Below are 9357 nucleotides of genomic sequence, written 5' to 3' on the forward strand. Positions count from 1 at the left end.
TTTTAAATAATAACATGTATAGAAGGTGCACAGTGTCATTCACACAACCACCAAACACCATCATGGTAACACACATGAAACTGAAATAATGCAATAAACATTCATTTAACAACATTAGGTGTAACACACAGCCCTAATATACAAAACTGATAAGAAAAACTAAGAAGAAACATAGTTATTTCATCAACAAAACATCAAATTTTAAATGTAACGCAGGGAATTCTGGGAATGTCAATTTATGGTTATTTACTGTAAATTATACAGTCTTTTTCACTTCCAAAAACTGTATACTACCGTAAAATTACATGTAATGTCCAATACATTTTTTCACTGTATATAGTAGGGGAATTTACCGTTAACCATTTAACAGGTTTTTACTGTAGCATTTTTACAGTCTTTTACCGTTAAATTCACTGTCATTTTTTACAGTGTGCACTGCTAAAAATAAAGGTGCTTCATGATGCCATAGAAGAAACCTTTTTGTCGAAATGGTTCCATAAAGAAACTTTAAAGTCTGAAGAACCAAAAGAATGTTCTTCAGATTATAAAAAGGTAAGAAAGAGATGGTTCTTTAAAGAACCTTTGACTGAATGGTTCTTCGTGGAACCAAAAATGCTACTTCTATGCGCATTGCTGTGAAGAACCTTTTAAGGACCTTTATTTTTAAGAGTGTGCAAAAAAGTGATATTCTTTCTTCTGTAGTATTTTGCCTTGTTTTCCAGTGCAAATGTCTAAAGTGATGTTCTTTGTTCTGTAGTATTTTGTCTTGTTTTCCAGTGCAAATGTCTAAAGTTTCTTTAATCAAGATATATTTACTTGAGAAGCAAAATTACATAAGGTAATAAGCCTTGTCTTGTGCAAAATTTATCAAAATGAAATGAGTTCATGATTAAATCAAGAACAAATGTCTGCCAGTGGGCTCAGAAAAACACAACTTAATTCAAAGTGAAAACAAGGATGTGTAGATATGTAAATTTTTAGATATTTGACTTTCTGCAGTGCCTTAAAACTTTTGAGTGAAATAATACTTTTTAAGACCTTACATTCTGGACTAACTTTTTCTAGAAAACAGGACAATGATCAGTTTTGCAGTTTGTGCGAGGATCACGGCATACAGGCCTCTATCATGAAGGGTTAATAATAAATTATAATAATATTCTTTTGGGCTTTTAACATTGCTTAGAAAACCATCTTAACAACAGAAATATATGCCCATTTTTCGCATGTTTACATAGAAAAAATTAAAAGCCTGTGTAGTGAGAAAACAGCCATTCATAAAATGAATAGAGCTTGTCTCATTTAATACTCATATACATTGTGCAGTCTAAGACACTTTCATGTGCCGTTTCGTTTCAGCATTAATAATCAGCTTTTATAAGAGGGAAATTTAAAAAAAAATTTAAACTCAGTTAAAGTGTTCTAAGCGAACCAAACCAACCAGCTGAGGTGAATTACAATATGTAGACTGATTCGTATTACATCATTTGCTTTTTTTTTTTTTTTGCCAGGAATTCCACTGTTAACCACAATTATGTAAAAAAATAAGTGAAACGATGATAGAAACTTTGTTAATGATCTTGATTATAACTTTGCTTCAAATATTCTGTGTAGTAGTTTAACAAATTGAGCATGGAACTAGAATGGAGTTACACTTCAGAAATGGTCCATTTTAGTTCATGTATAATGCTGCCTTTCAGTTCTTATTCCAGAGGAACTTAACTTGAGGGAAGCCAGATGTACAGACAGTCACATAAGTATTATTACATAGACATAATTGCATTAACTATTATAATAATTACCTGCTCTGACAATTGAGCCAGTCCTATAATCAGTCAATCAAGTCACATAATCAGTGCAGCGAGGAGTGCAGTGAAGTACAGCTGACACAACCTCCTGAAAACAAAGAGAAAGAGTGACAGACAGAAGTAGTGAGACAAAACTGAGTAAATATGAGTGTAAAAGATATCCTCAAAGGGCATTGATGAGTAACAGATAACATTTTGGACAAGCAACAACGATTCCTTTTGATAAACAGCCCAATCACAATGCCGCTTTAAAGATGTCATTATTTTTGTTTTCTGAATGCCACTGATTGTTAAATAATGTTGTATACAATGCAAATTCTGTAATCATGATTAGCATCTGTTGTAGTGAAATAAGCCAGCTTGAATATTTAATACTTTTTTAAAGCAGAGTCAAACACAAGTATGAGCTAATCAGTCTTAAGTGCACAGAATGCTCACAGATGAAGCCTCTTGTTATTTTTCTCTGCTTCTCAGTGCTCTCATCTCTCTCGCTTTCTCTCAGCAGGTAGTTTGAGCGATTTTTGTGACCAACACACTTCTGAGCCACTTCATATGTAAATAGCAGGGAGACTGATGAAAAATGCAGACGTATCTATTTTTCTAGCACAGAAATCACGTAAAGAGCAGTTCAACAACCCACTGCAACCTCTTACATGCAGCAAGACGAGAGGAAAGTAAGAGGAAATTGTATTATTATGATTGTCATCCATTGACAAAGTGCAAGTGCTAAGGACTCAAATGAGCTTCACAGAAAATATTAAAGGTATTTCAGTGGGATAATTTAGCTGAGTATAATGTGATTTTAAGAATTAATCTCCAGGTTCCAAAGGAAATTAATTTATGCAAAAAATAATTAATTAATGTTCATAAGAAGAAATGGACTCAGGTGAGTCAATAATCTGTGTCATGATGGATGGAGAGAACACCTAAATGTCGGTGGAAAAGAGGAAATAAAGATGGAGGAAAATTACAAAAGTAATAAAAAGATGCAAAGAAAGACACAGGTGATTACTGCCCACTTAAAATTCTCCTCTCTCGCTCTTCCAGCTGAAAGGATTTTCTCAGTTGGGTGAAATGTGAGGGAATTATTCTGACTTGTAATTTTACAGTCCTCCGGTTTATCACCCACTACGGCAGCCTTTATATTTTATTTCTTAAGCTCAGTGGGGAAAATTATTATTTCTATATGTCAGCAAGAGCTCATACAATACTCATGGACCAGAGCAGATTCAAGTTGGTGTGAAATCAGGTCCATCATCATTATCAGCAGCAGCAGTGCAGCCTCTCTGTGAATTGATTTTGCAGCAGCTGCACAGGTAGCTGTCACAGGTAGACACACTGGACTCTTAAAATAGAATTCCCAGGAGGGCCTCAAGGACTGGGCAGCTAATTACATTTGAGTCATAACAAGTGCTTTAGTGATTCTAAGTGAATGGGAACACCTCCCCTGCAGTTCGCTTCTTTTTCTTTCCCTTCTCTCGCCATCCTTCCCTTATCCTCATCGCCTGGATGTATTCAATATTCAAGGTGAAGTCATAGAAATGGCATCCTAATGGGAAAAATGTGTAATGAGTGAGGTAACTGAGCAGCACTTTTCTATAGATCTGGCAACGTTCTGAGGTTGGAACTTCACAAAAATCCCAGTTCTTTGATCCTTTATTTCAAAATATGCACAAGGAGTAACATTAAAACATCTACTACAGTAAAAAGACAATGAATAGGTATCTTTACATTTTGGTGCATCTGCTTATAATATTTACACAGGTAGACATAAGTACAAAAGTCATTACAAATTTGTTGATATTTTTATGCACAAGTAATTGTGAGGGACTCAAAAGAGTGAACCTGATTACAACTGCATGGATTTTTCAGTGACATGTATGATAAATAAATAGTAGCGACATACAAGCTAATTACATAAGATCCCAGCAGAATCAAACTATAAATAGCTGCCTACAAAAAAGAGACCCGAGTCAATCTCATCAAAATCCCTTTAATTACTGATCTGTGATCAGATTACGTCCTGTTCCTTCTGGCTTAATCACAGCTGCAGAAAGAAGCTTAGCTGACATTAGTTCTGTGCTTTAAATCACTTTCAATCAATGCATAAAACAATCGGTGGTTTTATACAGAGTGAGCATGTGCAGAATGAAATGGTTTGCCTTTAGTTGTGTTTAGCACAGAGACGCAAGATTCAGACACAGAATCACACTTAGTGAAATAACAGGTGCTGACAGTTGACAAACTGTGAGTTTCTCACGGCTCGATAAACATTTTTAACGCAGAAACCGAGCTGAGCGGTTTTCTGTTTTCAAGAATTAATAAATCTAAACCGATTTCTCCCTACATTTCTATTGATCTGTATATCCAGAGTCCCTCGAGTGACAAGATATCATGATACTGGTGGAATATTGCACATGTCTTGTATATAAATTCATATATATATATATATATATACACAGTTTTGGACTGTGTAGGTACTGTCCAAACATGACACAATCCTAAATGCCATCATGACCATTTAGGCTTGTGAGTTCCTGTGCAAATGTTGACCTCTGAACGTTTGCACAGTTCGGGTCACCCAGAGACAACCACCTCCGGTCTTTCCACCAGTCGTAGGGCCTCATGCATGCCGGCGGCCGACAGTCTGCGGTTAATATTGCGGTAACGGCAGCTGAGCAGGCTTCGGTAAGTGGTGCGTAAGTCGCGGTTGAAGAAAGCGTAGATAAAGGGGTTGATGAGTGAGTTGGCGTAGCCCAGCCACAACAGCGTTCTCTCCACCCACAGCGGGACGCAGCTACACTCTGTCCCGCAGATGAAGGGCCGGGCCGTGGAGAGGAGAAAGAACGGAAGCCAGCAGACGGTGAACGCTCCTACCACAATCCCGAGCGTGGCCGCCGCCTTCTGTTCCCGCTTAAATATGGATATGTTCCTTCGGTCCGAGTTCCTCTTGCCCACTCCTCGCAGGAGTCGAGGCAGACGCGCACACACTTCCACTTCCCTCTGCAGTTTGATCGCGACGGTTACGCAATCCACTTCCACGTGTTCTTCCGCCCCATCAGCCCCTTCCACCTCATCCTCCTCTTCCTCCTCTTGTCCTGCACGAGGGAAGCCGGTAATGGTGTGTTTGGCAGCGCTGAGCTGGGCGGCACGGTAGATGCGGTAATACATGACCAGCATGACAGTCATGGGGATGTAAAATGCAACAGCTGTAGAGTAAATAGTGTAGCCAAAGTCCTGGCTGATCAGACACACACGGTCATCGTTCACGTTCTGCGCCCAGCCAAAGAGCGGTGGCAAAGTGATTGACGCAGAAAGCAACCATACAGAAAGCACCATTTTGGCCATACACCAGCCGTTCTGCCTAACTGGGTAAGTTAGGGGTCTGGTGATGCCAAGGTACCTGTGATAGAGGGAAAATACATGGACAAGTAAGAAGACAGGACTTTATTTAAAGTCATGATATAATATATGATATAATAAATATGTTATGAACTATTTTGTGCCATCAATTTTTAGCTATTTGATTTAGACTTTATCCAGTTTAAGTTCAACTGAAAAATCTAGATGGATACTAATTTATGAATACATTGTTGTTCATTCTAAACTCATGTTTGTTCATAATAGATTACAAAAAAATATTTCATTCTAAATGATATGCAATATAAATGTATAGTTTAAATTGTACTTGAGTTGAATTTAATGTTCAAAATATTAGTTTATGTAGAAAGTGATATTAATATAAAATTATAAATACTATAAAAAATACTGTTGATTGTTAGTTCATGGTACCTAATAGATTCACTAATGATAACAATGTTATTGTAAAGTGTTGCCAAATAATTTTTCACGATCATTGATCATGATTATGATTATCAATGATCATCAATCCACCCTTAAGAAAACTCACCGGTCGATGCTAATAACGCAGAGGGTCATGATGGACGCGGTGCAGCACATCACATCCATGGCTATAAACACGTTACAGAAGAACTTGCCAAAAATCCAGCGGCCACCGATCAGGTCCGTGATGCTGACGAACGGCATCACCGCGAGCGCAATGGAGAGGTCCGCGAGCGCGAGGGACACGATGAGATAGTTGGAGGGCTGCCGTAGCTTTTTCACGAAACACACAGAGATGACCACAAGCAAGTTCCCGCAGATGGTGATGAGCGTGAGCATGGTCAGTACTCCACCGATCAGCACCTTCTCGACCTCTCCGTAGCTGAGGATCTGCTCCGCGCAGCGCGTGCCGTTCGCCACCTCCATCATCTCCAGAAGGATCGGGTAGCTGGAAGGCTTCATTTCCAAGGATCCGGAGCCCGCAGCCACTGCCACCTCTCCAGACTCGTGCGCAATTTTGAATAGGCGAGGGATAAGGACCTCGGAAATCATCATGTCGTTAGAGGTTTCCACGCTTGCACCTGTCTCTAGCGCGCGCTCCTCACCCATCAAGGACTTCAAAGTTTCTCCGTGGCTTTGCGACAGTTGATCTGTTGGTATCACCCAGCACCATGCCGTGCTCCTTTTATACATGAACTTTTCAGAGCGTCCGATGATGGCACGAGATCACAGCTGCGCGCACAATGAGTGATGCGCATCCGACTAGCCTTCAGTCGACGCGCGGCTAATTTCTCTATTTTTAGAGGAGATCACTGATTCGTCTTTTTTGCACACCGTAACAAAAACTGAGTGAGAGGGAAGTTTATCATTTTGTTTTTAAGCATTAACGGGTGTAACCAAAGCTTTAGCAAACAGATGTGAGATGTCAGTCTTTTTGCCCTCACAACACCAAATTTATAATAGTCATGAATTGATAATGAATTGAATGGATTAACAAAATAGAATTTTGTTTCTCTGATTTTACCATTTTGTCCTCTGCAAATTAAAATAATTCCTGAATCTACTATTTCAAGAAAAAAGAGTGCTGGTGTTACAACCTGCACTGCTACGGGGTGGGTTTTAACACTAGTATTTAACATATTGTGTCATTTGTGACATTTAATATTTCCTTCACTCTGAAGGTCTAAGATTTATAATCTGTCCCGTTTTGTGTAACATTTCATGGGCCAATAGAAGTTGTCTTTTTTTGTATTAAAACCAGTTCTGTTTCCAGTACAGAAGAACATGATTCCACATCAACCAGACGGAAAAACAGAACTCTTGCTTTTTTTAAAGTACAATCCGGAAATTTCATCCAGAAACAAGCTACACTGTCGCCTCCTAGTGACAAAATATAAAAACAGAGCAAATGCGCTATTACCCAAGTGTGCACTGAATGCGCGACTTCTCAGGTGCGCGCATAGCACACATATGAACTACACCTGCGGCTGCTCAGCTAGGGCATCTGTGTGCACTTGAGAGCAACTGAAATCATTCGTTGACTAAAATGATACCGGGAGCAGCTGCCTAAATGTAACTGTAAAATGGTCAAGAAAAGTAAAGTTAGTTCTAAGAACGGTCAAGCATCTTTTCTTCACAGATGCCACTTTAGTTTTGAGTCAAATGCAATGGCATTCATGCAATAATGAGTCCCTTTCATGGGTGATGCTTTATGCTACACATCTATGGCTTTTACTAATAATAATATAAGCCTATTTTTAGAGATGGAAAGTTACTAATTACAAATACTTTCGTTACAGTACTTGAGTACATTTGTACACTTTTTCTACTTTCTTGAGTATAATTAAATTGTGGTACTTTTACTTTTACTTTTACTTGAGTAAAATAAAACTAAAGTATTCAACTTCGCTACATTTATTTTTCACCAAAAGTACAAAGTACAAAAAAAATAGACAAAGGAGGCGCCGATGGAGAAACAGAGCGAGCTGGCGTTTGACGGGCACTTTTCAAACTTCTGGGGTGGAGCCCTGCGCTTCTGGCAATAACAGACAGGTCTGACTTGGGTAAAAAACAATCAAGCTTAACACCAGTTAAGCTGGGGGGCGGGCCGTTCAAACCGCGCTTTGCTTTGACTGTCAATCACGGGCGTTGTCGTTTTTAATCAGCTTAGCGTTTCAATACTTTAGTGAATGTGAGCTATGCTCTGATTTTAAATCTTAATTTTGTCAGCTCCTGAATGGGTCATACCGTTGATATTACCAGAGCACACAGCAGTATAAGTAAATAGAAAACTCGGTTGATAGAATTATTGCATGGATGGAGAAAGAACAATGTGTCTAAAATACATGCACACAGTTCAGTTGAATGGTAAAAATCGCCCTCTTTAACTGTGTAGTTAAACTAAATGTTCGAAGCTAAAATAACCTCAACATTAACAACAACTTTGAAATAAGAGCGCATGCATTTTTACGTGCATCTGGCTGATAGATCAACCATGATTTATCTGTCAATCATATGCATTTTAAAGTGCCCCTATTATGGGTAATGAAAGGTTCATATTTTGGTTTTGGGAGTCCCCAACAACAGGTTGACATGCATGCAAGGTCAAAAAACACTTTCATTGTCCTATAATATGCATTTATTTTTACCTTACTTGCTAAACGACTCCCAAACGATTCGCTCAAAGATTCATTTTAACAAACCCCTCCGTTGCGTGACGCTAATCTGCGGTGATTGATCAGATTGGTCTCATTTTCATTTCATCTTGCCTGTAATGCCTGATAAAGCAGTGTTTATGATGCTTTGTGTACAGCATTACCGGGGAAACAGCTATTTTACCGCTCCAAAAGTGGCACCTAGTGGCAAAGAATGAATTTGCATTTTCATTCAGACCAATGCAAAAAGGCTAAAAAGTGGGCGGGCAATATGCTAATGTTTCATGTTGACGTCAACACCAAAATGAGACGATGTGAACATGCAGTGCATGTTTCATTCATACTCGAAGCCGGAGAGCGCTAAAGTTCAAAATGGCCCAGTAGAAGTAATATATAATAATATGACGTGCAGGAAATCCCTAATATGGACAAAGGCATCCAGCTATGGCTGTGTCACGTGTATGTTCCTGTTTGCCCTTATTTGATTCTTCCTGTGTCCTGTCCTCATTGGCTTCATTTGTGTCCAGCTGTGTTTGATTAATTAGTTTATTTGCTCCCAGGTGTGTCCCATTGGTGTCTGTTCATTTAAACCCTGTGTTTCCCATCTTCTGTGAGTTCCTGTGTTTTCCCCGTTGCTGATTCCATGTTGAAATATTCTCCTACGTCTCCTCGTTCCCTCCTCCCCGAGTGACCATGACAGAACAGCAGACTGAAACTGAAACTGTGGCGCCTCTTCTCCCCGTGTTTATTTTCCTTTTTTTTCAAAGTGTTTTTGTTTTTCCCCCAAGATTATGAAGGAACGAGCGATGTTCATCGCCGTGGTTCAGGCGAGCCCCGACCCTGTCAGCTACACGAGGGCATTTGTGTCATAAGTTCGCTCCAGTGCCCCCTCCTCGAAAGCGACTTGCTGTGCCTGCTCCTCCAGAGCTCCCTCCAGTGCCAGCACCTCGTAAGCGCTTTCCAGATCCCTGTTAAGCCCAGGGAAGGCTCCTGATCCCCAGTTAAGCCCAGGAAGGGCTCCTGATCCCCAGTTTAGCCCAGGAAGGGCTCCTGAT

General features: G+C 39.6%; 2 pseudogenes; one reads left to right on the forward strand and one right to left on the reverse strand.

Moving 5' to 3' along the window:
• Positions 1–4382: 4382 nt before the first annotated feature.
• LOC107583711 (5-hydroxytryptamine receptor 7-like) lies at positions 4383–6321 on the reverse strand (annotated as a pseudogene).
• A 1294-nt stretch (positions 6322–7615) lies between these two features.
• The window catches only part of LOC107583651 (uncharacterized), a 5682-nt pseudogene continuing 3940 nt past the window's right edge, over positions 7616–9357 (forward strand).

The sequence above is a fragment of the Sinocyclocheilus grahami genome, unplaced genomic scaffold, assembly GCF_001515645.1.
Source record: "Sinocyclocheilus grahami isolate Dianchi unplaced genomic scaffold, SAMN03320097.WGS_v1.1 scaffold54.1, whole genome shotgun sequence".
NCBI classification, from domain to species: domain Eukaryota; kingdom Metazoa; phylum Chordata; class Actinopteri; order Cypriniformes; family Cyprinidae; genus Sinocyclocheilus; species Sinocyclocheilus grahami.